A 7,228-nucleotide genomic window follows, 5' to 3' on the forward strand; every position below is an offset into this window, starting at 1 on the left:
CTCCAGGTAAAAAAAAAAAAAAAAAAAATCCGAAGATTTAAAACAAAATACTGCTGCAAAGACGTTCGCGGTGGTCGCCCTCAGAGATGAGCGATGGTGGTGGTGTACAACAAGTGTAAAGAAGGGCTGGACTGGGGAGCTAGCTGTATGAGAAACAGCCCAAATTGCCAGGCTGGGACATGATCTCACTCCGTCTAAAGTTTTCCACCTAGATAGTGCAAATTCTACTATAAAATAACAAAGTATACTAAAACACATGTGAGTAGCTGTAGGAGAAAAAGAGCAAATTGGTTTCTGACAAAAGAAGGATGAATACCTTTGGATAATCTAAAGTTGGAATTTGATTGAAAGCATAACATTCCTTTAAGCATCAATATGCTTAGGATCCAAAATATGGTTATTTTATTACCAGTTAATACTTAGATCAAAGCAAAACACTGTAGCTGGAAGGGACATTCTCTCTGGAAATAAAGTTCCATGTAATTATTTCCTATTAAAAACTAAAACTGGTCTTAGATTCAAAAATGTGTGCTTCCTTACATGTGATATAATGCAAGCTTGTCAGGAGAGAACAGACGTGCCATTTTTCACTGTTTGCTGGCATCCCTTTGCTTTAAAGTTTTCAGTTTAGCTTTAACCTTTGAATGTGAAAAATTCTCATCCAATTTACCTCAGTGAAACACAGGGGATTATTCTGGATAATATTGACTAATTTCTTACAAACAGAAATTAGAATTTGATATAAACCAGCACCATTTTAAATAAGGTCTCCAAACATAAGGAGGTAAAATATAAAGAAAATGATACAGCGATTGATCAGCAGTTGAAACTTAAACATTAAATTGTAAACAAGTGTTTTACTCTTGGGTAAAACAGCTCATCTTAATTCAATTCGGGACATGGAGTTTAAAATATGCACTCAAAATATTTCCAAGAAAGCTGCAACCTTTCAGAGGAGAGAGATAAGAATGCATTTTAATTATGAGGTTATAAATACGAGATCTACTTTTTTTTTTTTTTTTACCATCTCCTAACGTGGTACGTAACATTGTTCAGATGCAGTTATATATCTATCTGACTGTCTCTATTCCTGTCCAGGGTTTTCTTTTTAATTTTTTTTTTTTCTTTTTTTTTCCTGATAGTTCAGTCTCTATTTATGTCATCTCTGATGCAGGCCCTGGAAAAAAATAATATATCTTTCTGTACTTATAAACTACCACAGAATAAATAGGGAATGGTTCCTTTTTAAAACTGATGGGCTAGTATTATAAGTAGCAATATGAAATATTTAGACACATTATTTCAAGCTTTCCAGCTGCTTCTGATTCTGCTAATTGTTTTTGATCTGTCACTCAGAAATTAAAAAAAAAACTTTAAGGAGTTCATTAGGACTGCAGAAAGGAAGAAGAGTCAGATATAAGGCAGCAATTATAACTTGGTTTTAAGATTTTTTTTATTTTTTGCTGACTCCTCAGCTATATTGTTTAGTAGAAGGATGGCTACAATATAATTCTATATTAAAACCTTGTTAAATAAAGAAGGAGCTGAGACATTCAGCTGGGATATTGTTTGCTAGCTCAATTAGTATCCAAAGAATTTGAAAGTACAATAAATGTATCTGAAGACCATATCTAAACATACTTACCAAAAAGTACCCACCTCTCTCAGCAGTTCACATATTTCTGCCTTCTGACTGGGAGGGGAAAAAAAAAAGAGAAAAGAAAAAAAAAAAAAGGCAGTTTGGATGTATAGGTTAAGACTGGCGTATGGCAAGGTTTGTGTGAAATACAAAGAAACCTGTATTTCACTCAACAATTTCATTGCTTAAACATATAGTTTAGAAGCATCTTTTCCTTAAACATGTGGTTCAATAGCATTTTCTTCAAAGGAACAATTCAATGTGTTAAAAGATTTAAGAACAAAGAATGTGCTGCAAAATGCAGATTCTTACAGTGTTATACTGTGTATGCAATTATGTATGTAGGCAGATAGATATAATTTGAGAGTTATTAACTTTCAACATCAATGATGTACCCTGAATCAATACAATGTAACTACCTATTAAAATATAAACCAGGTGTGTTACCAGGCAAATACAGTCTGAGAAGCTTTTCTAGATTTTTTTTTTTTCTTTAAAGGTTACAGCTCTACTATGGAAAAGAAGCTCAAGAGATTGCTGCTGGTCCTAAAGATGGAGATTGCTTTGCTTTTTTTTTTTTTTTTTTTTTTCAATATTTGACATTTCTAGAATATTTCATTTCCTCTACGTTTGAAAAAGAAAAAAAATTTAAAATCCCACTCTGAAATGGTGTAAAGGGAATAAATTTTTCTCACAAACATCCATACATTTATGCACTTCCCCGTGCATGGGAACAAGAAAAGTTCCATTTCCATTTTTCCTTTGGCTCAAGAGAGGGGAAGGGAGGGAGCAGAAATCATTTTAAGCCTTGCCCCCCCGCCCCCGTCGGATCGACCCCTCTTGCAAATCCCTTTCTTCTGCCCTCCCTCCCCCAAACACACAGCCTGCCGCAGTTAACCTTGGAGCCGCGCTGGGGAGGGAAGGGTTAATGAAACCAAGCTCTTTACGACCTCCAGGGTCAGACTCTTCCTATCTGCAATCTAAGGAATTAGGTAAGGAGGTTATAAGATTATAGTGAAAGGAGTTATAGGCCCTCGTAGCCTCACACCTGAACATATTGGGCTAATCCACTGGGATTCTTAAAAATCGCTTCAGCTATGGAAAACTGTTAATTAGGCTGAGTCTATCCCGAGGTTTCCTGTTGCATTAGTGATCCAGCCGAGCTGCCTGCGCTCTATAGGCTCACATGAAATGCGCTTAATATGCCTATGTGTATATATATATAATTCTTTTTTTTTCCCCCCTTCTCCACAACTAAAGCCAGCATCAGCCACCGATTTCGGGAGAAAGCAGAGTTTGGGTGAAACTCAGCCCGAGAGATGAACAAAAGTCATCTCCCCCCGCCTCGTCCCTGAGCCCTGAGTGCCCGGCAGGCTATTTGCAGCTGTTTCTAACTTCAGTGTTTGTTTACAGTAGCAAAATTAGCACTTGGAGGAGAAGTGAAAAGCTGTTTTCACATCAGTTTTACTCCTCGGTTCCTAGCTTTAGATGTCTTCCCTCCCTCCCTCCCAGCAATCAGCATCATTTAAAGTGCGGCTCAAACTTTCTCCCGCTCCTTTGACTTAGTTCTCTGCAGTCGCACCCTATTTTCTGTTAAAGAAAAACACAGGGAGAAGGTAGCGTTTGAACACGGCCCAAACGTCAGTGATTCGAGGCAATAATAAAAAAAAAATATAGATAGACAGATATAAAATCCCAAGCATCCCTAAAGAGCGTATTTTAAGGTCGCTTGGCAGAGCCCTGTCCTGCTCCCAGCTTTCTGCCCTTTGGCACTTAGACACTCGCTCGTCTCCAGCAAAGTTTTCTTTAATCCGCCGAGGCACCCCAGGGTTGTACCTGAGCCACGGCTGAATTGCTCCCTACGACCGCTAAAATCCTGCAGCAGCAACTCCCCAACTTCAATACTTAAAGCACGGGCTGGTTTTAGCCATTTTGTCATTTGAAGAAATGCTGATTATTTTTTTTTATGTCATTTGTGGTCACCCTCGAATGGCAGTAATCTGTAGATTACATATTACGAGCCTTGTCATTACGTGGATAAAATGAGGTGGTTAAACGCTAAAATCCATTTTACTCACCACATTTGCTCGGGGGGGGGGGGGGTGAAAAAACTTGTAGGAGAAGGATTTAAACACCTCGCATCTGAGCTGGCTGTGCCCTCGCTTCTGCTGCTGCAGAGCTCCCTGCCTGGTGGGCACCCGGGGCTGGAGACCCCTCAACTTCACCTCGAAGGCAGGCGCCCGTTTCCTCCAGCCCTCGCCTTCCCCTCGCTCCCGGGTCTTTTGTCCCCATTTTCGTGGTGTCTCAGCATTGCTTCACAGGGGCGACTTTTCTCTGCCTCTCCTGGGTTTGCTCTGTAGCATTTCTAGACTCCTACTCGCCTCCTCTCCCCCCCGTTTGCCTCTTTCATGTGTGTCCCTGATCCCTCTCCAGCTGATGCGATTCTTTAGAAATGTGGGTCTTATCCCGTCCCTACCTTTGCCGGGTCTGATTAGATATTATTTTTTCATTGGCTCTGCTACAATGGGTTCCTCCCTTTAATCTCTCGATATATTTTCCCCCTCCCGGTATAACCAAATCCATGAAATTCACAGCCTCTCTCTTTGACACGACTGGCTCGTCTAATCACTCCGTATCGATTTCCCTAACTCTTTTCATCCAGCTGAAGACACATCTTAAAACACTCCAAGCCAGAGTGTGCTCTTTGCTTTATACACACTAATAAAATGATTTACCCTTCTCTCTCTGCTCTCCTCACAGGAGAAAATCGTTCAAGTCCCGGCTATTTGTGTGTGATCAGTAAATATTTAGTGTGGCGACATCTTCAGCTCCTCTCCTGATCAATACGCAACCCAACAGGAGGTGGACTATTGTCCGGGTAGTGACTTGCTGAGATCTCCTTTAGATGAATTCTTTGCCCCCCATACAGTCTGTTATGATTTATCCTCGAAGGGAACCAGGAGAGAGAAATTGAGGCTTTAAAAACGTCTGTTTCTAACCTGTTTACCGTGACATTAAAGCATCTAAGCAAGGAATGGCTTATTCTTCCCCCTCTCCCACCTTCCTTTGATGGGCTAACACATCCAAAGTGCTGCTGGAAAACGAGTATCAAACCGGGCGGCCGTCGCACGGTTGCTTCGCATCCCTGTACCCCTCTGCCCCTCTTCCCCGGCCCCTCCAGCAAAACCCCGTCCTGTCTCTGCAGTGCAATGTCACGATAAAGGGGCGATTCCCCGGTCCCACCCTGCAGCATCTCCGGGCAGCGGACTCGCTCCCACAGCTCTGCCTCAGCGGGTGGGTATCGAAGTGCCCAGGGATGGAGTGTGCCCCAGCAACTTCCAGCCCACCTCCCTCCTCCTCCTCCTCCTCCTCATCGCATCCCGCAGCTCTGCCTGCCCCAGGATCAGGCTGAGGCAGGGCTGGGGGCTGATTGCTTTTTTGTTTGTTTGTCTGTTTAGGGGGCGGGGGGGGGGGTGGAACGACGTGGAAAACCTGAAGTGAAGATAAAAAAAAAAAAAGGGGAAATGGAGAAGAGCCTTAAAGCCCGTGTGGTTAACCATACACGAGAGCTTTCCCAGGGTGATAAAATGGACAGAAAGAGAAGTTCGTGAGTGTATGTTTTATCCTGATCTGTTATTTCACTCCTGGGAAAGCCTATGCCTCGAATAGGAAATACTTCCACTTGTAATTACCCCAGGACTGTGTGCTGTGTGCCCGCTGATCTCCGGTTAGGTGTCTGTGCAGCACACCCAGGCGAGACAGCTACGCCTTGTGTGCGTGTGTCTGTCTTTGATGCAGGGCTGGGTGCCTATACACAATAGATACACAATTATATCTGTAATGTGTGTGTGTGTGTGTGTGTGTGTGTGTGCTTACATCATGTCCTGTAGCCTACAGAAGTGCCCAGCTATTTATATTATTTCCGTGCGTGTGCATTTGCACATAAGCTATAGGTCGAAGGCACTTCTCTCTGTAAATGTACATTGCATGCATACGTGCTCCATAAAGATATGGCTGTGTGTTACAGATGTGCGACTGTTATTCAAATCTCAAACCAGCTACATCCACCTGTTAACTTTGTTTAGAAACCACTTTCACTAATGGCTTTTCGCTAACTTATTCAGTCCGTTACTTGAGTATAGGAGGCAATGGAGGGGAAAAAATCCATATGAAACCCTGCTTACAGCCTCTCTTCGAGAGGACACTTTACACACCTTGCCTAGACAGGGCTCCTATAGAGCGCTTATCTCTCGAATATATCTTTATACTAATGCATACTTAATTGGTCTGTCTTGACTGTCCATATAAAACAATTTAATTAGGGTGCTTTCTGCTTTGGAAAGAAAGAAAAAAAATCTGCCCAGCATTTATTGTATTTAGCACCAATACAGGCAGAAAATGTTGCACAAGTTTTTGGTTGAAAGAGCACCTATGTGTCCATTGAAGGGCGTTGATCCGAAAAGACAGAGAGGACAAGTAAAATCGATTTGAAGCGACCCTCTCTGTCCCTTTCACACCATTCAGACACTCCATTCCTTCTAAGACAAAGACCCAGCGCCTTGGGAATGCTGGCAAGGGGGGAAAAAAGGAGGAAAGAAAAAAAAAGGGGGAAAAAAAAAAGGCTTCAATCCCCCCAAGCAAAAGGGAGAGCTCTGAAATTCCTTCATATTGCTGTTATTTACCCCCCCAAGATATGTTCAACTCCAGGATTTTCTTCAATTCAGCGTCTAACACTGCTACTGCGAGGAATGTCCCTGGAAGGGGAGGAGGTAATTATGGCTATTAGTGCTGCGAGCCCAGCCTCAACCTTGGTCACTCGCAGGCTTTTAGGGTTAAAATAGCCCTCACCTCTGACCCCTGCGGAGCAAAGTTGTAGCTATCGCCACAAGTTGGGCCAAAGTTTTCAAATCCAGGGCTGGGCAACACCGAAGGGGGGAAACTTCTCCCTGGAATTATTTTTGGTTGGGATCTTAATCATCTTTAGTCTATTTAATTGCCTTTCCCTCCTCCTTTTACCAGACAATCCCTTTCGGAGTGGTGGAGGGGGATCTCGAAATGCCCTGCTCCCAGTACCTTTCCCACTGCTCTTTCCATTTAGGTTTAATTTGGCAGATTGTTTTCAAGCATGAAAATGGTTATCATCAAACTGAATTACTAGGTCATCCTTTCATCCACGGATCTCAGGAATAAACGGGGGGGGGGGGGGGGGTCCCCCTTTAGGCTTTCCCCACCACGACCTGTTCAGCTTTACAGAAAAGGAGCGTTTGGAAAAGGAGAGAAAGGACGAAAAGCTTGAATGTGTCTCCTGGGCTTTCTGCGCACCTTCACGATCCTCCTCGGCAAGGGGGGGAATTTGGAGCTGGGGGGGGGCAAAGTGAGGAGGGGAGGGAGCCCACAGATGCAAGTATCCCTCTGGCAATAATAAAAATTCATTCAAGTGGGCTATGTCTCCATCTTCCATGTACTGATTAGACTTAACAAGAGTGGAAACTTGTGTAGACCATATTTATGGTATTAACGAGCAGTTAAAAGATTTATCCTTCTTCTGATCAATATTGTTCGTGCCCGCCCCCTCCCCCCCCCGGCGCC

At 42.9% G+C, this 7,228-nt stretch overlaps 1 long non-coding RNA gene across 12 annotated transcripts in view; it reads right to left on the bottom strand.

Moving 5' to 3' along the window:
- LOC138688067 (uncharacterized) overlaps positions 1-7,228 on the bottom strand; it is a 42,289-nt gene that overhangs the window by 26,219 nt on the left and 8,842 nt on the right. For 2 of the 12 annotated variants that reach the window (XR_011327122.1, XR_011327119.1), the window contains exon 2: positions 1,660-1,693. The exons of 9 other annotated variants lie outside the window; for them this stretch is intronic. This is a non-coding gene — a long non-coding RNA (uncharacterized lncRNA). Of the gene's footprint in view, positions 1-1,645; positions 1,694-7,228 lie in introns of all 12 variants that reach the window. One more of the 12 variants, XR_011327120.1, reaches the window with a different exon arrangement.

Source organism: Haliaeetus albicilla, chromosome 12 (genome assembly GCF_947461875.1).
Source record: "Haliaeetus albicilla chromosome 12, bHalAlb1.1, whole genome shotgun sequence".
Classification (NCBI taxonomy): Eukaryota; Metazoa; Chordata; class Aves; order Accipitriformes; family Accipitridae; genus Haliaeetus; species Haliaeetus albicilla.